General features: G+C 39.9%; 1 protein-coding gene across 1 annotated transcript in view; it reads left to right on the top strand.

The window, feature by feature from the left end:
* LOC144762003 (fucolectin-4-like) overlaps nucleotides 1–24,772 on the top strand; it is a 474,150-nt gene that overhangs the window by 244,290 nt on the left and 205,088 nt on the right. Inside the window, exon 2 of the mRNA XM_078647167.1 lies at nucleotides 1,028–1,072. The gene's annotated coding sequence lies outside the window, so the exon portion shown is untranslated. The remainder of the gene's footprint in view (nucleotides 1–1,027; nucleotides 1,073–24,772) is intronic.

Genomic DNA, 24,772 nt, shown 5'->3' with positions numbered 1-24,772 from the left:
ATGAAAGTAAGTGATGTTGAAATGTCTTGTGACTCGTGTGTAGCTACATGCATTGACCCATATGCCACCAAATGCAATTCCCTGTATCTTTCTTTTGTATGTGAGACATTGTCTTAGTTTTTAGATGTGGGTCTTCCTTTCCCAAGGTTTTGGATCATGAACCATTGTTTATGTGCATGTAGAATTGAAGCATGCTCAGTGTGTACACTTATTACTCTAGACGTTTTTGACAACAAGAAGGACATTTTGAGACTATGTCCTGACTGTACAGGTAGGGATCCTCCCTCATGCCCTGCGGACTGGCCTCAGTAAACAGTGGTGGTGGAATTCCACAGGTCCGCCTGGGACATGAAAACAGGCCCTAACAAAGCATACGGGTCCCCAAGATAGTTGTGGCCCAATGTATTGAAGTAAGGTGTGTGTGCAAGCAGAACTGGGTGCATGATAGGGATAGTATGGAAGGAATTCATTTGTCTGAGTCCTGCTCTGGATATGAGCTGGATCCTTCAAATTGTGTTATTACTGACATGTACAACATCCCTTGATGGTTGTGACTCCCTATAGTGACCTGGCTACCTGCCCTGCGGTGAGGATGGGATCATGAGGAGCAGAGTGTCAAAGCTGAGTACCTGAACCTTGCTCCCACAGGATCAGAAGAACTTTTCCCAACTCCCCAACTCCACTGCAGCCGATGTAAATCGATTTGCAGTAAAGAGAGGGAACGGGGAATGGGAGTAAAGAGAGACTGCTACTGCGTTGTCACGTCTGCTGAAATACCGAACTGGGGCTTCCACACATCTGAAAACACAAAGCACAGAATTACTACTACTCACTGCCCCATCCCAACCTACTCGTTCTCTTAAACTAATGTACCCTCCCTCTCATCCTTTGATTCCTTACTGCTCTTTTACCTGTAATAACAGTGGAATTTGCTTCTCTCATACGTGTCTTATTATTGTAATTTATTTGCTTAAGATGCTATGTTAATCTTGTCAGTATTAGTTCAGTCTTGTTATTTCCCTACTAGATGCTGCCACAGCACACTCCAGGAATCAGAGAGACGGTAAAATTAGTAAGTATAAATATATATATTTATATCTACTAGTAACATTCCTGTGCTGGCTTAACTGTTAGTAATATATTGTCCCAACTGCGTGTTGTATGCTCCAAAAGGATAGTCTCTATATTTGGTTCTTTCTGCACTCTTCAATGACTCGTAATACTCAAAACTCACTGCCTGAACAAACTTTGAAGAAGAACTTTAACAAAAGCTCACAATATGTCTGTGTAGAACTGAATTGGGCTCTGCTAACAATTGGAAGTTCACTGAATGCAACAACACACCAGGCAATAGAGGGTCTCAGGGAAAAGTTTAAAGACCTGCGCGGACACAATCCCCACTTCAATACTAATATAAATATATGAAATCCGTGGGTCTATAAAACTCCTACAAGGAGCAATTTGAAAGCACAAATGATACTGACACGAATATAGTGTGAGAACATTAAGAGGACGGAATACCATCACCCACCGAGGTGGCATGCTTTATCATCTGGGATCTCCTCTTAGTTGCAATTCCTCGTGCAACCAAGGGCTGCAACACCCTCAGTATGAGGGAGGAGCTCACAGATGTTTTCAAGAGGAACAGTTGGTCTGATCGCCTAAGATCTCAGAAGCATGTAAAAAACTTATGTGGGATGAATGGTGTCCAGCACCAACAAAGTATTAAAGTGACATAAAAATTGACGACCAACCGAAAAAATGTATTTAATGGTTATCGCTTGGTGTCAAGCAAAAAAACCAGTGCAAACGCCATCTGAATGAAGTTGCGAACACGTTGGTCTAGAAAGAGGGTCTACATGTTTCAGCCATGAAGATCGTACTCCGATCTTGGCCTTCCTCAGGACCTAGATGATAATGTTACTGCAAAAAAGTGTGTGAAACAAAATCAAAATACAGTAATAACACGTATGTGGAACATTACAACCTACAATCACCTGTGGGCTTCATTGCGAAGAATCTACAGGATTTGCCTTGCCACCTGGGAAAAAATAAAAACAGTGACATTTTATTCCATGTTAATACCTCAATCATATCAGTATGTACTCAAAACAACAATGTATCACTAAAGGAACCATTTCACCATGTATGTTTCTATCATTTCTTAATCATTTGTGCATTCAAGATATTTTTAAAGTTAATTTTCTTACCCGTTCATATACGAGCGAAGTTCTCACCACTCCTGGCAGCAGCTCAGGGATTGAGGCACCGTTCTGTGGGGAGAAAAAAATTTGGATTCATGGAACTGTTTGAAACATACCATCAATCAGTTTACCCCCCATTTAAAATCAACTCACAAGACGTCTGAATCTGAGAGATAGATGAAGGGTGAAGATAGCGCATCTGATTCTTTTGTTATTACTTTAAAGTAGGCTACAGGTCATTTTATATACCAGCAACAAACTTAAATAAAGGTAGACCTTCTGTTGGTTTGATAATCTGGGCAAAAATTACACTAGGCGTTGTTTTTAAACAGATAGACTTTAATAGTCCTGACATTTTGGTTATAAAATCCCAAGATGTTAAAGGACAGGCAATCTGTATTATCAACATCTATAATAGACCCCAATCGCCAAATAAAGAATCAGAGACAATAGCCCAGTTAGAGAGTATTATCTCCAACCTAGACCACAAAACCATGTTGATCATAGGGGGAGATTTCAACAGGAATTTCGAACCAGTTATGGGCCTAGAAGATATTTATGGGGAAGAAGACAATGCCAATAATATTCTCCGCATTGATGCAAATAATACAATAGTTTGCACAAAAGGTGCCCTGCAACTGCTAAAAATGACAATGGAATATGGCTTACGCTCCTGTAATGGGCTATTACCATCAGATTGCCCAAGCAAACCTACCTTTAAAAGAGGACGTTGTGCCAGTCATTTAGATTATATATTGGTTTCTCTAAGCCTATGGCCAATGCTTCTGGACTTGAAGGTGGACAACAGGGTAGAAAGTGATCACTTGCCCCTCTCTTTGACCATTCTTAGTTCATTACTTGTGCTTCCTACGGAGATGGTCTCTCGAGACTACAACTCACCACATGGCCCTTTAGAGTCTAATAATCGCAGGTCCTTAAAATGGCCCGCTGTGATGGGTAATGCAGGCATTATTAGGAAAATATACAAACTTTATGTAACACTATGTCACTGCTAGCTGATACTAACACTGAGGGTTCCTCCCTAACAGAATTGCATGGGAATCTGATACTGCAACTTAGCGAGATTCTTTCAAAAGGGATTAAAACAGCACAATCTGGCAGAAACAACTGTCCAAAAGAAGGACTCTGGTATAATAAAGCTTGCCGCCAGGCCAAATAGGAATTAATAAAAGCTGTAAAAGGGAACCAAATAAATATTGTTAGAGACAAAATAATGCATTACAAAAAACCCATCTTATTAGCAAAAAAGGGATGGGATGAAAAAGTTTGGACGGACTTGCTCCAAGCATGCAAACTGAATGACCAATCTTCGTTTTGGAATCTTATTGCCAGAGGCACTAAAGAAGGGACTCCATCTAGGGACAGGTTTCTTGAAGAAAATATCTGGGTCAAACACTTTTCTGCATTGTACTTGTGTGGAGGGGATGAGGAAGAGTGGACACATGTATATACAGAATTAAATCCATGTGACACATCTTTAACATTCAGTTTGTCAGACACTATATCTGCTATTAATGCAGTCAAACAGGGCAAAGCTCCAGGCCCAGATAAAATACCAGGGGATCTTTGGAAACATGAGAAACTCTTGTGGGCTCCGCACATTAATTTGCTCAGTAATGATATTGCAAGAGGAGCTCCAATTCCGGAGACTTGGCGGGGCGCAGAAATTGTGACTATTTTCAGGAAAGCAGACAGACTTAATCCATCACACTATAGACCTATCAGTCTGATAGATGTCCTTCAAAATGATTTTTGCTCGCCAACTTTTAAGTAAGTTAAATACGTGAATCGAGGATAATTCTATTTTAACAAAATACCAGGCAGGTTTTAGAGCTAGAATTAGTACGGTAGACCAAGTTTTTAGATTTCTATGTTTAATCTGGATATACATCAATATAAAGAATTCCCACTTATATGTAGCTTTTGTGGACCTCAGAGCAGCCTTTGATCTGGTCTCCAGGGGGAAGCTATGGAAATCGTTAAGGGACATGGGTGTCCCCGGGGACATTCTCCAACAACTGATCAGGTTGCATGAGGGAAACTATGCAAGAGTGAGGTGGGGACCTAATGGAGAGCTAACAGAGAGAATAGATATAAAGAAAGGCGTCAGGCAAGGCTGTGTCATGGCGCCAACCCTGTTCTCCCTTTATGTAACTGATATTCCTGACACCCTCTTGGGCTGCAAGCATGACTCTCCCAAGTTGTGTGGTCAAGCCGTTCCGGCCCTATTATTTGCGGATGACACGATTTTAATCTCCCAGACCCCTAAAGGATTACAGAACTTATTGAATAAATTCCGGTCTTATTGTCTGGATAAAAACCTCGAAATTAATTCTTCTAAAACTAAGGTCATGTCGATCAGTCCTCATAAGGGTTTTAACAAAGTTTTTATTGTAAATAAGGAAAAGATTGAACATGTGCAAAATTTCAAATATTTGGGTATTACCCTTGATACTAAAATGAATTGGAAGCCACAAATAGAAAAATTAAGGTTAATACTAACACAAAACTAAGCCCCCATAATTAGGAAGCATAAGAATAGCTTCGTTAGAGCAGTATCACCTGCAATCGAGCTATTTAAATATAAAGCTCAATCGGCTACCCTATATGGGGCAGAACTGTGGGGCCACGTAGTAAGAGATGCCTTTTCAGTACAAGAAAACAGCTTCTTTATGCAACTTTTAGCTGTTCCAGGTTGCACCCCTTTAATTCCTCTATTCTGGGATCTGAATATACGCCGATCTGATGATTATACCTCCCTACGTCCACTACTATACTGGGTTCGCCTGTGGTCTACTGACGAGCTAGTGGACTATAGAGAAGCACTAAAGGAAATAATACAAACAAAGAATACCACTCGGTTGGCATGGTTAGTGCACATTGAAAATCATTTTTTAAAGCCGGGCCTATGTAGCTTTTGGACAGATCCTGACTCCCTTACTCATTCTTCTAAAAAATAGCTGAAGGCATGGTATTGGGAATATACCCACATCTGTCTTTTACAAAATTCTAAAGTAGGAACATTGACCCTCAAATTCTTTGATGTTAAAATTGAAAGTAAATTTGAATGCTTTATGGATGATATCCCGCCCCCTGTGGCTAAATCATTGTATCTAAAGTAGCGTTATGGCATTCTACAAATCAAATCGAGAACATAAACGTGGGCGTGTAATAAAGGACCTAGGGGCAGCACCAAATCTGACTTGTGTGAACTGTGTGATATGGGTGTCAGGGAGGACGAGGCTCATGTTTTATTTGCAGGCAAGGAAATAGTGGATAAAACCCATTTGCCTCCTTTTAGGCTTTCGACATATTAAAGATGGGGAAAGAGTGTTCAAGGGTGACACGTCACAGACTATAGTATTCAGTCTGAGCCGTTTGTTTCTTGCTGTGGCGATAGTTAGGAAAAGAAATGACCAAAAAATGTAATAGAACTATCAGGACAAGTACTGATATGAAACGTTTGGCCTTAAAGCTTAACTCATTGAATGAAAATACGCTAAGCAAGGTGGATTTTTACCAAAGTCCCCTTTAAATATTCTAACTGTAATTGTAACATGTGTAATGCCCTACAGATTACCATGATTCAAATACCCATTATTCTTAACATTTCTCAACATAATAGTTCGAGGTATTTTACTGAGTAGATATTTTTATGTACGTATGTATGTACCAACTCCACTCCCTTCAATTGGCACATCCTGTTTATGAGGAATGTTTTTAAATATTGTATTGTATTCTTTTATGGTTTGTTTTAACCGAAATAAAGATATTGATGATTCTTTTGTTAGGGTATTATGCCCTATTGAATGCCCTAGTCGGTTTACATATTGTGGAGACAAACGACCGCTGTAGCAGACTCAAGCAAAAGAGCACAAGAATAGTAATAATAGTAATATGCCCATTTTGCCACAAATATGTACCAAGCAATTTAATGAGATACTGGGTTTTTCCCACCCATCCATCATGCTGGATACAGATTGTTGGTCTAGGATGGGGCAAGCCCACGAAAACAGTCCTCGTTCTTAACTATGGGCCCCACTGTTCTAGATATTTTTTAGAGATTTTTCCCTGACCTACCTCTCTGTCGGTACCCCGGACCGTCTTCTGGCTGTCCCAAGCGGTATCCAGAAAGAGAGTACGCGCGCTATTTAAACTCTGTTTAACAATAGAAGTGGATGCGGCTGGCTTCACTTATTTCATCGCGTCTTGAACGCATCACCACACAGTGAGGAATGGTGGGAAATGTAGTCTCACGTACCTCCGTAGACACCGCATCAATAGACTACAATATCTTGAAGGTCGAGTAAAGTCTGGTGAACTACCCCTTTGACTGTACTAAACTTGTGGCATTCTGAGATCGTCATTTCGCAGAGAGCGGTGCGAAAATGTGGTGTTCTAATACATTATCGACACCATTCATTGCAAAGCTACAATTTATCAAACCGGCGTAGACGCCGCATCATCGAACTGCAATAAGGCGAAGACTCATAGGAAATGTAGTTTTCCCTTTATGAAAGTGTGCAAAACAGCGACTGCGCTGATTTCGTGACCTTTATTAGTGTATCATCTGGCACTTACCAGCTAAAAAACTACAACAGTAGCGCAAAATTTGGTGTCCCAAATCGTTTTCGACAACTCTTTGCAAAACTAAAATTATGCTGGCGAAATGGTTTTGTTTTTACAATATACATCCAGACAAAGTGCCTTATTCATGAATCAATTCAGATGGAGAGCGAGATTGTTAGATCCATAATTGTTCACATATCTGACTCGCACTAGATCTTGGTTGCTGATCCTTGAGGTACATGCTCTGTATGTCCACAAATGAAACACACAACAGAAGTAGACATAGGTACTGCCAAACCTTGGCGGCAAATAAAACATACTAACTGCAACAGTGAAAAGTAATTTACCTTATCAGTTGCCAATGCCAATTGAAATATGTCAGGATGACGACCCGTCGATAGGGCATAATACCCTAATCAAATGGGCATTTTCTGTAGAATTAGATGCACTATCTTCACCCTTCATCTACCTGTCATATTTAGACTTCTTGGGAGTTGATTTTAAATGGGTGGTAAACTGATTCATGTTATATTCAAACAATTCCATGAATCCAGATTTTTTCCTCCCCACAGAGTGGTGCCTCACGCCCTGAGCTGCTGCCAGGAGTGATAAGGCCTTTGCCCGTATATGAACGGGTAAGAAAATGAACTTTAAAAATATCTTGAATGCACAAATGATTAAGAAATGATAGGAACATATATGGTGAAATAGTTCCTTTAGTGATACAACATTGATCATAGGCGATCAGACCAACTGTCCCTCTTGAAAACATCCGTGAGCTCCTCCCTCATAGGGAGGGGGTTGCAGCCCTTGGTTGCACTAGTAATTGCAACCAAGTGGAGAACCCAGATAATTAAGCATGCCACTTTCAAAACATGTTGTTCCACACGCAGATGTTACTGTACAACCCACTGCCTCAATTCTACCCGAATCAGCATTTTTTTAGGCTAGGGCCGAGGACGGTCACGCGGACGAAGGAGAGGACAGCAGGCGCAGGTACATTGGAGTCCACCTCCATCACCTCGGAGCATGCGCAGTGCAAATAAAGGCCTCCAACAACAACCAGCACAGAAAGGATAACCTAGTGGTCAATTTGAGTGATCATATACTGACTTGTGATGAACAAAAGGTACTCAATAGAGGATTAAGATTCGCCCCTACTAATAATGGGGACCCATTCCTCATTCAGTGTGAGCTGGCTCAATTCTTTAGAAAGATTCACCTCCACTTCTGCTTTAAAGATAAAGATGGAGACAGCACTTCCTATGACACTGAAGACATCAACAGTGGCCTCAAATCTAGGTCTACTTTTAGTCCACCGAGTTACTTGGTTCCAGATCAAGTACTGACTTTTGAGAAAGCAGTTAAATATGAAATCTCAATGATCAATACAACATCAAATCGCCAATACCAGAACCTTCCACAAAAGGAGAAGAAAGCACTTGAGTCGCTCACAAAGAATGCATCAATAATTATCAAACCGGCTGACAAGGGCGATGCGATAGTCATAATGAATACCTCTGACTATCGCACCGAGTGCCTTAGACAACTCACAGATATCCGGTTTTATCGACAACTAACAATTGATCCAACGGACAGACTAATCAGGGAAATTGGCGAACTCATAGAAAAAGCCAAGATTGAAGGCTGGGTGACTGCACAAGAGGCTAGTTTTATCGTAACCCGTAACCTGGTGATGCCTTAGTTTTATGCTTTATAGAAGATCCATAAAGCACAAAGGCTACCATCATGGAGACCCATTATCTTGGGAATAAACTCTCTGTTGGAACCACTATCCACCATTTTGTTAGACCATTGGTTAAAGAAATGCCCATGTATCTTCAGGATACAAAGGACATCCTAATATTGCTTCCCGAGATTGAATTTGATGTTTCAACTGATTTCCTTGTTTCATTTGACGTCAAATCATTGTACACATGCATTCCCCAACATGAGACCTTGGACGCCATAAGATCACTACTGGACAACAGACAAATATAGACTATTACACATGTCCACTTCATCATGGAGTGTGCCAGGTTAGTTATGACTGAGAATTTCTTCAAATTTGAAGAACAAATGTACCTACAAACGTCGGGAATATCAATGGGGAGCGTTTTTGCCCCCAGTCTAGCTAACCTGTATGTTCACCTTTTTGAACAACAGCACATACTGACAGCTGACAAGCCTTTCCATGAATGGATTGTTTTATGGAAACAATATATAGATGATATTTTTGTTGTCTGGAGGGGTGATGCAAACACCATCAATACTTTCCACACCTGGCTAAACACAAGAAATGAATTTCTTAACTTCACAGTGGAGTACAGTAAAGACAACTTGCTGTTCCTGGATCTTCAGATTTTTTCATCGTCTATGGGCTTAGGCAGTGAACACTATACGAAACCCATGTCAAGAAATTCTCTTCTGACATTCGAAAGTTTTCACCCTAAGTCGCTACGCATGAACTTACCATTCAGTCAATTCCTTCGGATTCGTGGGAATTGCTCTTTTAAAGAAAGTTATGAACACCATACCAGCATCCTGTCTCAAAAACTACAGAAGAGACACTATCCAAAAAGACTGATACAGCAGTCTAAGAAACGTGCTTCAAATAACAACCGTGAAGCACTGTTAGAGCTCCCTGTAACAAAACCACCTAGGACCAGATTAACCTGTGTGAACACCTACAGTACTCTATCAATGAGGATTCAGAAAAGCATAGCAAATACTGGCACAGTCTAAATGTGGGAAAAGCGATGGTCCAGTTACCATTGTTTTCTTTCAAAAGAAGTTCCAATTTACGTGACTGTCTAGTACACACTAGACCTAGGGTTGGAAACTTCCAAGCGGCAAGAAACCCTATGGAATCTACCGCCTGTACAAGGACACCATCCTTACGGTACATGCTCTGTATATCCACAAACACACAACAGAAGTAGATATAGGTGCTGCCAAACCTTGGCGGCAAATAAAACATACTAACTGCAACAGTGAAAATGTAATAATAAGGTAATAGCAAAAATAATAGCAAAGGCTCAGCCAGCTGGTTGCGATTCCCCGAAGTGGCTGGAGGGTGTCCGCCTTCTTAGGGAGGCACTACGGGGTTAGCAGACTAGTGATTGCAGCCTTGTCTGTCCGGTCACCTCCTTTATTTCTATAAATGCAGACATTTAGGCGCCAGCGCAGAGGATGCGCCCCGCAGGCGCGCCGCAGGCGCGCCAGGGGCAAGCCCGTCTGCGCCCGTCCGCACCGGGCCATCGCCTGTAGGTAGGACCCCTGCATCTTTCACAGGTGAATCGCGTAGATATACACATGAGGAGCTCCTGGGTCTGGCCCCTAAGTGCTTCTCGGCACCTTTGGCCTTTCAGGAGCCGACTTTTGAGTGTGAACTTTGTGCCTTCAAGGTGGATTCTGGGGAGCAGTTTTCACACTCACCCAACTGCACTAAATACAAGTTTTCTAGCCTCAACTGTCGCTCTCTATTGATGCACCATGCAGAGGTATTTGATTTTTTAATGGATGAGGGCCCAGATGCCCTTTTCCTCACAGAAACCTGGCTTACCCAGGAAACAGTGGCGGAGCCATGGCTAGCCCTCCCTGATGGTTACACCTCAAATAGCATTAACAGAGAGGGGATAGAGGGGGCAGTATTGCTGTGGTGGCCAAAGAAGCTTATGCTGTTAGCCTGACTAAGGAAGGAATAGCGGGTTGTGAAAGCGCCTTGATTAAAATTAAGCTCATCTGCAATTTGACCACGTCTGGTCTTTTAATCTATAGACCCTCTGGGCCTTCTGGAACATTTAGAGAGGATATAGCGAATAAAATCGGACAATTGGCCAGTAAGGCGGCAAACTTTATCATCTTGGGAGATCTTAATCTGCACTTCGAGCTGGTAGGAAAGGCTGAGATTGCCAGTTTTTTAGCGGACCTGGAAGCTTTCCAGCTGCCGCGACTCATCCTTGAGAGCACTCATGTGGCTGGTCATTTACTTGACCCCATCTTTTCTAATCTCAGCTGTTTAAAAATCTTTTCCCCGGTCCCTCAGACGTGGATGGATCATTTATTGGTATCATTCTATCTTCAGTGGCAGGGTAGAGCCGATTTGGTCCGTCCAGCCTCTGTGGAAAAGCGGCCTTGGCACAAACTAGACCAGGAGATGCTTGCTTTTTGGTTAACGGAGCACAGACCCCAACTTCCTCCAGACATCGAGGGGGCGAACTTGTGCTTTCACGACTGGCTGGTGGTTGGCTTGAAAGTTGCATCCCGGCCAAATGTGGAGCCAAAGGACGTGGGCCGTCGAATCCATGGTTCAACGATTCATTAACTCAGGCTAAGAAGGGGTGCAAGCAGTTGGAGCGTGCCTGGTGCCGCTCCTATGAGGCCTCTGCAAAATTAGAATACCGAGCGGCAGTTAAAGAATATCATAGGCTCATTCGCAGAACGCGGGCAGAGTTTATAGCCAATAAAATCTTGGCCAGCTCTAATCCCGCCATCTTCTCTTTGCTTAAAAACATGAAGAGTGTGGGTGTGACTAGTGTCTCCCCCATAGCCTCTAACCAACAATGCGAGGCCTTAGCACACCACTTTGTGAATAAAGTGGAGCTGATCAATCAGGGCCTTTCCAACGAGACTGCCCCTATTGAGAACTATATGTCTGAAGGGACAGACAATATGGAGGACAACTATTTATCAGTCTTCCCTTTGTTGTCGCCCCAGGAATTTGATGCGCTAAAATTAAGTCTGGTTCTCCAGCTGACCCGCTATCATCTGTTCTCTTCCGCCAGCTTCAGTCATTTATTGCCCCCGTGGGTCTAGAATTGGCCAATTTGTCTCTGAAGCTTGCTTCCATTCCGAGGGAGTGGAAACATGCTAAAGTTATTCCATTGATAAAAAAGACATCACTGGACCCCGAAGACCCTGGCAATTACCGCCCAATATCCCAGCTGCCATTTTTGGCTAAGCTGGTGGAGGCTCATGTGAACTTCATCTTGTCCAAATTTATCGATGAGCGTAACATCTATGATCCATCTGAACATGGGTTTCGCCCTCGGCATAGCACCGAGTCAACTCTGCTGGCTGTAATGGAATCCATCCGGAGTAGGCTGGATGTGGGAGATTCTGCAGCCTTGGTCCTATTGGACCTAAGTGCCGCTTTTGATACGGTGTCTCATGCAATTCTCCTTGAACGCCTCTCGGCAGTTGGAATCTGGGGCAGTGCCCTAGATTGGATTCGGTCTTTCTTGGCAGGGCGGTCCTTTTAGGTTTCGGTGCCACCTTTTTACTCTCTGTATCATGCCCTGCGCCATGGGGTACCTCAAGGCTCTATTTTGAGCCCGCTTTTGTTTAATCTTCATGTGAGGCCCTTGGTGGAGGTGGTTAGAGGCAGGGGGCTGTCTTTGGTGTCGTATGCTGATGACACCCAGCTGGTGATCGCTTGTTCTAAAAACTGCCGTGTCAATCTTGAGAAGTTTAAGGAGGATTTGTCAGCCATCTTGGACTGGATGAAGGCTAATTGTCTTCAATTAATTGCCAGCAAATCCGAGTTTTTACTGTTCGGGAAGGACCATGATCTTTGGTCCGAACAGTGGTGGTTTGACCATTTCAAACCTGCCCCATCACCCAAGGAGGCCGTCAAGAACCTAGGTGTCTGGCTCGATAATGGATTAACATTTGAGAAAAAGACAAGAGCCGTTGCCGCTGTCTGCTTTGGGCTCTTGAAAGGACTGAGACTCTTGCTCGGCTTTTTCCCTCCCAGAGTGCGCCAAACTATTGTGCAATCCTCCATACTTGCTAGGCTTGATTATGGAAATTCCTTATCTGGGTGCCAATAAAGCTAGCATTAAACACCTGCAGCGGGTTCAGAACGCGGCGGTGCGTATGTTAGTGGCCTTACCTAGATTCCATTCAGTGGCATATGTGCTCCCCAAGCTGCATTGGCTGCCCATAGCAGAACGTATTCAGTTCAAAGTGTTGTGCATCTCTTATAAATCCTGATGCACCAAGCTCCCATCGGGTTATCCATCTTATTGAAGCCCTATATGCCCAGGCGTGCCTTGAGATCCGCCGACCATGGTCTTGTCTGTGTCCCTCGAGTTTGGAGAGCGAGGGCTGGGGGCAGGTCATTTGGCCTCTTGACGGCCAAACTCTGGAATCTCTCTCCCAGTGCACATTTGAGATATCCCCAATCTTATGATGTTTCGCAAGACGATAAACACCTGGCTAGCACATTATTTCTGTTGAGGCGTCTTCAGGCTCTCTGTTCCTTCTCTGGTTTCTGGTTGCGCTGGGACGCCTCGTCACTGAGGCAGCCATGCGCATTATAAATCCTCCATAATAATAATAATAATAATAATAATGATAATAATAATATACCTTATCTGTTGCCCATGCCAATTGAAATATGTCGGGATGACGACCCGTAAGGTTAAACAGCGTATTCTGGAATGTAAAAGCACGATTCGGAGCAAGAAACAATCCACCAGACTGAGGAACCACTTTCTAGATAAACAACACAAAGCAGATGACTTAATGTGGACAGTTCTAGAACAACCATTTGTTCCTCCCCACATTTCGGACATATCAAAATTTCTATTTAAGAATGAGCAACACTGGCTCTTCAAAATATATAGTGATACTATGGGTTTGAATGATGACATTCCGTGGACACTGTTATAATAGATCATTGAATAAACATCTATATTATGAAAAGGTATTTGGTATACAGCAACCAAGATCTAGTGTGAGTCAGATATGTGAACAATTATGGATCTAACAATCTCGCTTTTAATCTGAATTGATTCACGAATAAAGGCACTTTGTCTGGATGTGTACTGTATAAACAAAACCATTTAGCAGAACAAAAGTAAAAAGTATGGAAAAACACATTACCCATGATCCTCAAGGATAATTGTAGTTTTGCGAAGAGGTGTCGACAACGATTTGGGACAGGCGCGCAACACCCATTGGGCTCACGGGGCTTCACCCTCCCCGTCGTGCCTGTCAGCCCAGGATGACACAGCTTCGCGGGCTGGCGAGCATGTAATTGCAGCCGCACCCGAGTACTTAACAGGTCTTTAAAAGACCATTTAGTTGTAAATGAGGCTTTTGTTGTGTGGTCACCCCTTCTCACAGCCACTTTGTCCATGGTTGGAAGAATTAGTCACCCCCCGAAATATTTTCAGCCCCCCCCTGAAATTTGGCTCTAGTTGCCCGCCTGATTTGGGACACCAAATTTCGCACTACTGTTGTAGTTTTTAACCTGGTAACTGCGTGACTATACACTAATAGAGGCCACAAAATCAGTGCAGTCACTGTTTTGCACTCTTTCAGAAAGGGAAAACTACATTTCCTATGAGTCCTCGCCTTATATCAATGATGCAGCGTCTACGCCGGTTTGGTAAATAGTAGCTTTGCAATGAATGGTGTCGATAATGTATTAGGACACCACATTGTCGCACTGCTCTCTGGGCAATGACGTTCTCAGAGTGCCACGAGTTTTGTACAGTCAAAGCGGTACTTTACAGACTTTACTCAGTGAACACTACTTTTCCTATGAGCCTTCACCATATTGTAGTCTGATGATGCGGTGTGTACGGTGGTACGTGAGACTGCATTTCCCATCATTCCTCACTGCGTGGTGAGGCATTCAAGACGCGACAAAACTAGTAAAGCCATCTGCATCCACTTCTATCGTTAAACAGAGATTAAATAGCGCTGACTCTCCTGCTAGTTACCGGTTGGGACAGTCAGAGGACGGTCCGGTGTACCGACAGAGAGGCAAGTCAGGTAAAATTCTCTAAAAAATATCTAGAACAGTCGGGGGCCAGTAGTTAAGAATGAGGACTGTTTTCCTGGGCTCGCCCTGTCCGAGACCAACACGCTGTATCCAGCGCGATGGATGGGTGGAAAGATACCAGTATCTCATTAAATTGCTTGATACATGTTTGTGGCAAGATGGGCACATTACTATTATTACTATCCTTGTGCAATTTTCCCTGAGATTGCTACAGTGGTCATCGGTCCCCGCAATATGTAAATTAACTAGGGCAGTCGACAGAGCATAATACCCTAAAAAAATGGTCATTTTCTATTGAATAAGATGCGCTATCTTGACCCTTCATCTATCTGTCATCTGTCAGATTCAGACTTCTTGTGAGTTGATTTTAAATGGGAGATAAAGTGATTGATGGTATATCCAAACAGTTCCATGAATCCAGAGTGGTGCCTCAGGAGTGCTGCTGTCAGGAGTGGTGAGGACTTCACCCATATATGAACGGATTAGAAAATGAACTTTAAAAATATCTAGAATGCACAAATGATTAAGAAAGGTTAGGAACATATATGGTTAAATAGTTCCTTTTGTGATACAACATTGGTTTGAGTACATACTGATATGATTGAGGTATTAACATGGAATAGAATGTCACTGTGTTTATTTTTTCCCAGGTGACAAGACAAATCCTGTAGATTCTTCGCAATGAAGACCACAGGTGATGTCATGAGTGATGTAATATGTGACGTCATCAGCAGTGCATTGCACGCGCAAGTTATAGTGAGTCCAACTAACTATAACGTGGGAATTTCAATGGTTTTATGCGAGTAAAACTTCCAGCTAACTATAACTGGTGTAAAACCTATGTTTTTTTCGGTGAATTTCATAGGTTTTTTAAATGCTACTTCCTAACTATAACGTGTGTAAAACCTATGGTTTTTTCAGTGAATTTCATAGGTTTTTTAAATGCTACTTCCTAACTATAACGTGTGTAAAACCTATGGTTTTTTCAGTGAATTTCATAGGCTTTTTAAAGGCTACTCCTTAACTATAAACTGTTTATAAGTTATATTTTTTCATTATATTTCTTAGCTTTTATTAATTGCGAAATATGAAATATTTTTTTAATGTATTCTATACTTTTATTATAGATTTTCGGGAAATGCTTTCATAGTATTACAAAGTTTTCTTCACTGTCAGAATTGCTTAGGAACTCCTTGCAAGTCTCAAAAGCTTTACAAAGTCTTTACCTTACGTTCATTTCACCGTTTACAGACTTGTCATATGTTAAAAAACGTACCGAGGTGCGCGACAGAGTGGGCGCACCCCGGTGTTTTGAAACAATAAAAAAAGTTTGATACTTTATCGGCATTGTTCTTGTGACCCCATATGGAGGTATTTAATATTTGAGAATCTATACCTTTCCTCCTTTTCACATTTTAAAAGTTCATTAAATTAGACCGATACTTCTAATTCACGTACGTGTCCGGATTCCGTCACCGCGTATACGTCCTAATACGCGCATGTCAAATCATGTGACTTGAAAAGAACACTTCCTATTGGTTCATAGTAGTTTCTATTCCGCAATTTTCCAGAAACCACCAACTTCCCTCACTATCTATTTGGCGCTGAAGGGAGAACAACCTTTTTCATATTTCCGGACACTTTGCTGAAATGGCGGCCGCAGGCAATTCTTCTTCGGAATCTGAAGGAAATGGTTATCTTCCTTTAAAAAAAAAAAAAAGGAATCTTTTATTTGGCAATTTTTTACCTTTCCACAAGGGCAAAAAAAAGTAAATGCTCCAAAAGTAACGTGCACAATTTGTGGCTCCGTACTTTCCAGAGGAAATCCAACCAAAAAATATTCTTTTTCAATTCATACTATGAAGAGGCATATGAGCCAAGTGCACCCTGTTCAATAGGTACAGGCAGCGACAAGAGCTCTGGCCACAGAACTGCCACCATCTCAGGCCAGCACTTCATCGACCAGACGACCTACATCTCCATCGACTGAACAGATGGAGTTGAAACCATTTTTAAACGAAGTGCATATAAAATGCAACAAGTGCAAAGGATTAATTGTGTACGGGGAGCAAAGCGTCATTCTTATTGAAAGAAGATTTAATCAGCATAAAATGTTCGAATGCATCTAATTTTTTTACAACTTCAAATTTTCCTGTTTTACAGTTCAAAAATTTGGTTCCTGTTTCACAAATTTTAAAGAATGAAAAACTTTAAAAAAAAACAAAAAAAAAACAGTTCTTTTCAGAACTACCTCATTGTGCCAAAAAGAGCTCTATTCATAAGCTAAATTATTGCCGCATTTTCGGAACAATAATTAAAGAATGCGGCAAAACTTGGGACATATCATGAAGACGTGATAATTTCACTTCGCTTTAATCGGCATAACGCTTTTAAAAATGCGCCGATAATCGCCTTCATAATATGAGCCATATTATCAAGGATGGACGATACAATATCGCCGCTTCTATCGACAGGAAACTGACGATAAACCGGCGATAATGGACTTGATAATATGCTGTATGAAATTCCTAGCGTAGCCCATATTACATGTTTTCGCATTTTACATGGGCTTTGATAGGATTTCCATAGGGCAAATTATTAAACCCATTATCGCCGCTTTATCGCCAATTTCCTGTCGATAAAAGCGGCGAAAATGTATCGACTGTCCATTATAATATGCCCCTATGTTTTTCAAAATTCAAATTAAAACGTGTTATATGCCTTTATATCTAACATGACGTTCGACTGCAATTTATGAAGCATATTATGGACGCCGTTTTCGCCCCTATATCGGCAACTTCCTGCCGTTCAAGGCAGCGTTAAACTCTTTTGAATCTTTGTAAATATTCTTCAACATCTTTATGAAACGTGATAACACCGCCTGCGGTAAAAGCACTTTGCATTTGTGCCGCACAGACAGTTAATGACATGCATAGTAGGGGTATGTTAAACTACAAGCAAAACCTGTTTAAAGGCGAAAATACTATCTCGTACACGGCTCCTGTTAGGATAACAGTTTAAATAAACTTGTTTATCGTACGAGTGCCACGGGCAGCTGTGATGAAGCGTTTGGCAGCGTTAACGTGGAGGTGTGGAAAATAAAACTAAATCAACCCCCTCTCATATTTACAAAGCACACATTAGTGCATAAAAGAAACGCTTGTTTTCACGCGGCAATATTAAGTGCCGCAGACTGTTACAGGGGTACTATCACATATGTATTCAAATTACGTTAAGACTGCCTCTTTTGTAATTCTCTGCTAACATGCACTCTCATGACTAGAAGTGAAATCATAGTCCTTCTTCTATTTTCATTCTATGTCCCGTTTTTTGCCTTTAGCAATCTACTTACCGTATACAACTAGCAAAAATTATCACTATGTTGGCTTACTTCCAATAATTTTTCGTAGACCAGCGGCGATCTTTAACGCTTAGGAGTGATACAGTTATCAAAGTTTAATTCTAAAACTAGTGATTCCCAAACTGTGCACCGCGGCTCCCCAGTCCGCCGTAATGAGGTGCGAAAAGCACGGCGCACACTGGGATGGCTAACCGTCTGTAAATTCCACAGACGTCACTACTCTGTTATGTGTAACTGTATCCATCTCAGAAAGCTGCGCGCTCCTCCCCTGTGATAACGCTGACAGTCCATCCTGAAACGGCCTTGAATTATACTGCAGCAGGAGCACCCGTCCCACGCATTGGAATTCTCAAAGGAGCTTTCTGCCTCAATAAATAGAAGACATTGTTTTAGATAAAAAAAGTAAAACTAGCTTATTATGAAACAGTTTCTTTAAAAAAGTTTGTAAAAGAAAATTATTAAATCAGAATAACGTTCTTTCATTATCTCATAAATTTTAAACAGCACTCTTTTTATTAACATATTCAACAATACCATGGTTACTGCTTATGCACATAAAGGAAGTAGGACCTAATCTCAAAGGCAATAGTGTTTGCTTGTTATTTGTGTGAAGGTATTTGCTAAACTACATATCTGCATGCAGTAAGGCAAACAACATACCTCCAGTCGAGCACCACACTATACTACACGCATATTTGTAGTTTAGGTGCTTTAATCTGCCTACACAATAACATCCAACACCTCCTTTGAAAACACTCCTTCGTTTTTTAAAACAGTGCTGAAAGTCAGGGGCGGATTACCAAGGTGGACATTCGGGCATGGCCCGAAAGGCCAGTGCCTCAGTGCCCTCTGTGGGCCATTTTTTTCTCTCCTGCCCCAGTCCACACAGAGTGCACTTGGAAAGGGGAGAAAAAAAAAGCCGACCCACAGAGTACACGGAGACAGACAGCGAAAATAAAAGCAGCCTCTCTGTGCGGCTGAACACCCCTGCCCTACCAAGCAATAAAGCTAAGGCTGGGCTGGGGAGGAATGATTGTTTCCAAGAATCGACCTCCCTGGGGGCTAGGTGTTTCTCAGGCCTTTGAGCCATTTTCACCTCAGCCCCCCTGGGGCTCATGCAGCCCATGCAGCAAGTATCTAAAGTAAACAAAAGTAAAAGGTAGCATACAGTGTGATACCAACAAAAACTGAAGTGTGCAAGTAACAAAAAAGTACCATACACAAGTACAAGGATAATACTACAGTAAATGGTAAAGACTTAATCTGCCAGAACACACTGGGATGGCACTTCCCATGCACCAGCTTCACCTCAACCTCCCCCTGCCTACCTGGCTGTGTTTTGTGGTCCCCTGCTAGGACATTTTCCCGAGGCCTGTAGGACTGATTAATTACCTAATTGCAGGGGCCTTACCTCTCTTCAAGTGCTCCTAAGCTGAAGGCCTGGAAAGGACTAAGTAGGTTAGTAATAGCAGCGGCTATTCTACTTTTCAGGTGCTCCTGTGCTGAACGGCTAAAATAATTTTGTGACAGAAAGGGGCCTTGCTATTTTTTTTAGTTGCTCAGCATGTTCCCATTAGCACCTTGGCCCTGTGTCCTATAGAAGAACAGTGTCCTCCCACTTTCACGCTTTGTATGTGCAAATGATGTTTCATGAAAGGGCACGCCCCTTGAATATGGACCACACCCATTAAATATGGACCACGCCTCTTGAATGTGGACCACTTTTTTTGCTCAGGGGCAACTATTTGATTTTGATCATTTTCAAATATAGCACAAATATGTTCCAAAGTGGGTAAAAACAGATAGTAATGTTAGCAACTGTTTGCAGTCACGTACATCTTGCAATGTTAACTTTCTATGTCAATTATATTAAATTTCAGACAAACAAAGCAAATCCCAATATACTCATTATCTATCATTAGTTGTCATTAACTGCTGTTAGCATCAGCTACATACTAATAAGACAATTTTATCTGCACTATCTTGCCTTTTAAAATCAAAAATGCAGAATAAAATTCCTTTGATAATTTCCTGAAAAGTTCTGTAACACATATCATTTACCTGCAATATTTTCACACATCCGCATTAGTGAACTGACTGACTGAAATGTTGTTGATTTCTTAAATTAATTTTTTAGACGCTCCTTGTGACCGTGCAGCCAATCCTCGATGGAAATGCTTATATAAAACACAACACTAATATGACCATGATACTCAAAGAAATAACACAGGGTGTAAAAAGTATTTTTATTATTTATACTTACCTAAGAAATAGTAATAAAGAAAATATTGAAAAATTTGAAAAACATGGTATCTGTGAAAGAAAAGTAAAAATATGGTTATAGTGTTATTTCATTAAACAAAACAAAGTAGAAGTGATTGAAGCAGAAAGTGAAAGAAAAGAAGACTGAGGGAGAGAAAGAGACCAAGACAGAATATTTTGAAAGAAATAAAAGCACTCAAACAATGACCGTCTAAAGGAAACTAAAGTGACAGCCAAAATGAGAGTATGATCAGTGATAATACACAAAACAAATAGTCTCTGAAATAAACAGACTAAGAGTACCTAAATATCTTAAAGAGATAGATAAAATAAAGAACCAACACTAAGAGAAAAAGAGTCAAAAAGGTAGAGTAACAGAAGATAAATAAAATACAAACAGACATGGAGTATAAGAGAGACATATAAACAAAAATAAAGTAGGGTGAGAAAGCTAAACTATAGATTTTAGATTGGAAATTGTTCATAAATAAAGAAAGCAGAGTAAGGGAACAAATTGTAAGGTACAGTAAGACAAACAAATTAAGATTCAGGAAACAAAGCCAATAAAAGATCAATGAAGGTAACTCTCTGTAAAGCAACGTAAGTAAGAAACTGAAGACTAAGAAAGACTGAATAGAATACTAACAAAAAAGATGTAAAAGTAAAAGCATGAGTTAAAGAAAATAACCATATCTAAACACCATTATCAAAGGAAGAGGATGAAGAAAATTAGAGTAAGAGATAGGTACACGAAACTTTCAGATATGATTAGTTGTTCTTACCTTAAAAATATAATATCTGTGGAAGACAATAAAGAAATCTGTTATAATACATACTTCTAAATCCAATATAACAAAATATCTTAAACAACATATTTACTGGTTTATTTTTGCTGTCTTCAGATAAATTGATTTTCACTATAAACAGTGATTTCAATAGTAATCATCATGTAACAGCGGGGAAAAAAAACACAATCAAAATGATTGTATTTCAAAAACCCATAAAAGATCTCCATACATACTATAAATACCTAGAAAAAAACATGTCTTAAATGTTTTTCTCTAATTCGCAATTTCTTGAGTAAGCACACCACATATTCCACAATTATAAACTAACTAAAGTATACCAGTTACTTTTAAATACCGCTCCACAAATAACCGTGCAACTATGTTCTTAAAACATTTATCTCAAATCAACATTTTTATATCTTATTTTTTTCCACATGGCCAAATACTATGAGATAAGTCCTTATTTTTTTGAGTACCTCTCAACAAACTCGCGAGTAAGTATGTTCTAGAAACATTTATCTGTATTCCACATTTAGATATCTCATACATTTCCGCAAGGCCAAATGGTATGAGTTAATTCATTTTTTTTGACTACCTCTCCACAAACTTCCAAGTAAGTGTACTCTAAAAACATTTATCGTAAGTCAACATTTCCATATCTCATTGTTTTCCATGTTGCCAAATAGTATAAGTTAATTCCAACATGTCCTGTACCAGAAACATTAAGGAAACCTTACCTGATGCTATCACTTTGGCACATAATAGTCTCATTTCCATATTTGAACACCCTTAATCACATCATATTTCTAAAGAACACATTTTCATATCTTTACAGTATTACTCTGACTCGACCAAGTAATTTCACTGAAATTTTGGTTGCAAAAATATCAAATAAGAATTTCTTAACTCAGAAGGCAAACGTTTCTTAAAACTTAATTGACTATCAATGCACAGCGTCCAACCAGTTGGACTCTTCAAATAAGCTATGTAATGTCCTGATGATATAGATGACCCTTCATGAAAAATAATTGCTACAGTTACAAATGTTCTTCTAGAAATAGATATTTGAGAAGCCACATAATTTTTAATTAAAGTTGACAATTTACTTCCATCAGCTCTGCATCGTTGAAGCATTAAAATAACATACTGTCCATATCTACGGATAAATAAGGTAGATAACATTTCTGAATTACATTGAGAACAGACCATGTTCTGATATGCATCTTTAACTAGTTTATTAAAGGACACTGTTTTACAATCTGGTAATGTTAAATATATAAATCTTTCTATGTGTATGTCAGTACTACTTGTAAAAGAGCAATTATCGCAAATATGTTCCCATTTATAAGAAAGGCCAAATAGACTATCAATACCTACACCTTCTTCTTCCAAAACTGTAAGCATTTACATAATACATTCCTGACAATCTTGCTGAATATTCTGAGAACATTGATTTAGTTCTGCACATATGTCTAAAACATTCCTTACTTCTGAAACACTTGCTACTTCACTATTACCACTAGTACATTTTTCAAACACAGAATTTAAAGAACAACAAAATGTTTGCTCCTGATTTTCTCTAATCTGTTCCTGTAACCTTTTTAGAAAAAAACCCACATTAACCACTACATTTGCATAGCAGTTGACCCCAGACCTATTTTCAAATTTAAATCCAACAATCTCTGTAGAACTAACGTTTTTCTGACTCTTATCAATGACAGTCTCATCTTTTTTTCTTCGTTTCTCTAATACTTCACTACATTGTTTCTCATTTCTCCTTTTCTGACCAACTATACTCTTTTTAATTAAAGGATATTGAGGTAAATGTGGAGCGTATTCTCTTCTTAACCTATTATACTCCTGTACACATTTTAAATCTGCACTGATCTTTGTCTCATCAAAATCAATTAGATAAAGCCCAGATAAAGTTCTAACTCGTGATAAAGCAACATATCCCATACCCTCTTTGAATACACTATTTCCAATATTTACCAAAGCACAATCTACACTTAAACCTTGCGATTTGTGAATAGTCACTGCGTATGCCAAACAAATTGGAAATTGTTTCCGACGGACATACAAGTCTTTTAAAAGTAAAAAACTACTTGAGCAGCGACTGATTAGTTGAACTTCCTCTATTTCATCAAATTTTATTCGTAAAAATTCAATCTCATCTCTATTTGGGTAATTTACAAAACTAACAACATTACCCATTGCTCCATTCACCAGACCTCTTTCTACAAGTAAATTTCTCCGTAAAATAATCCGACAATTTAAACATACATACAGATTCTTCTCTAAACCAGCAGTTTTAGATATAGATGTCTGTAGACTATCCAATTTTAACTTTAATTTATCAGACAAAACAATAGTACTTCCTTCATACTCTATTTTATCTTTTGCTTCCAGTTTCTTAATTTCTTGATTTTCCAACTTCAACATTTTCTCATTGAAAACTGAGCATTCTTTTAGAGTTGGCATCAAGCATATAACTGACTTATCTTTTACCTCTTTACTATATATTTTCTCAGGTACATTATCTTCATTGGGAAACAACTTACATATTGAGTTTGTAGAGCTTCTTTTGCATCTTCAGTTAGTCTTCCAATCCTTATATCTTGAAGAATCTCTCCATATTTAGTATCCTTTGCCTGTCGCATATTTTGAATCAGTTCAGTATATTTGAAATGTGACCATATATTTACATTTCCAATACTGCCAAGGCACTTTCTGGTGTCTTCATGTGTCACAGTTTCAAATACAGATTGTCCTTTTACAGGAGTAAGTTGCAGTAGATCTCCAAAAACTATGACATGTTTCCCTCCAAATAAAACATCATAGTCAGTTTTAAGTATCTGCTGCATTCTTAAATGTACAAAAGCAAGCATTAAATTGGATACCATGCTTACCTCATCAATAATAAGAAGTTTCATTTCTTTAAGAACTCTTGAAACCTCATAACAAGCATCTCCAGATAGCTTGTGATATTGTAATTTGTTTTCATGTTCAACTGGCAGCATTAATAAACGATGTAAAGTAATACCTTTAATATTATGTGCTGCCAATCCAGTTGGAGCTGTCACAACACAAGACAATGGTGACTGAGTTTTTTGCTGTAGATATGCAGTAATTCCTTTTATAAGAAAACTTTTCCCTGTACCAGCTTCTCCACTTACATATAGTCGAATAGGTTGAAATGACATACATGAGCATTCTTTTTTCTCATGACGAAAACCATGCTCAATGTGCTCTGTCACTTCCACATATATTTGTCTTTGCTCAAGATTAAATTCCTTCTCCAATTCTTCTAAGTTTATTATATCCTCTTGAGCTTGCTCCATTGCTCTTTCCACCTCATCCATGGCAGTGGCTGCTTCATTTCGGATAATTGGTTCTCCCAGTGGATCCTGACTCAACGATGCTGAACTTTGTGTATCTTGTGAAGTTTCTCTAGCAATCTCCGCTGCAATTGTTGCTTCTTGCTCTATTTCGTCGTTCAACATTTTCAGATAATTACTAAAAGCAAGACATTCTATTCTACTTTTAGATGCGTTAAAAGAATCTTCATAACTTATAAACTCTCCAAGTAGTTCCTCTTCGGTACGCCATGGTTTAAAGAGTTGCAAAAGAGCTAAATAGTAAAATTCTCTTTTGTCTGGATTTTCGCAACTCAGTTTACGGTGATTAATCAAATGTCCTTTTGTTTGTTTCACCAGACATCCTTCCTGTCCAATTACAGCGTACATACCTTTTTCAACATTCTCTCTAA

Source organism: Lissotriton helveticus, chromosome 6 (genome assembly GCF_964261635.1).
Source record: "Lissotriton helveticus chromosome 6, aLisHel1.1, whole genome shotgun sequence".
Classification (NCBI taxonomy): domain Eukaryota; kingdom Metazoa; phylum Chordata; class Amphibia; order Caudata; family Salamandridae; genus Lissotriton; species Lissotriton helveticus.
The sequence above is the reverse complement of the archived record's forward strand: the minus strand, read 5'-3'. Positions and strand labels throughout refer to the sequence as shown.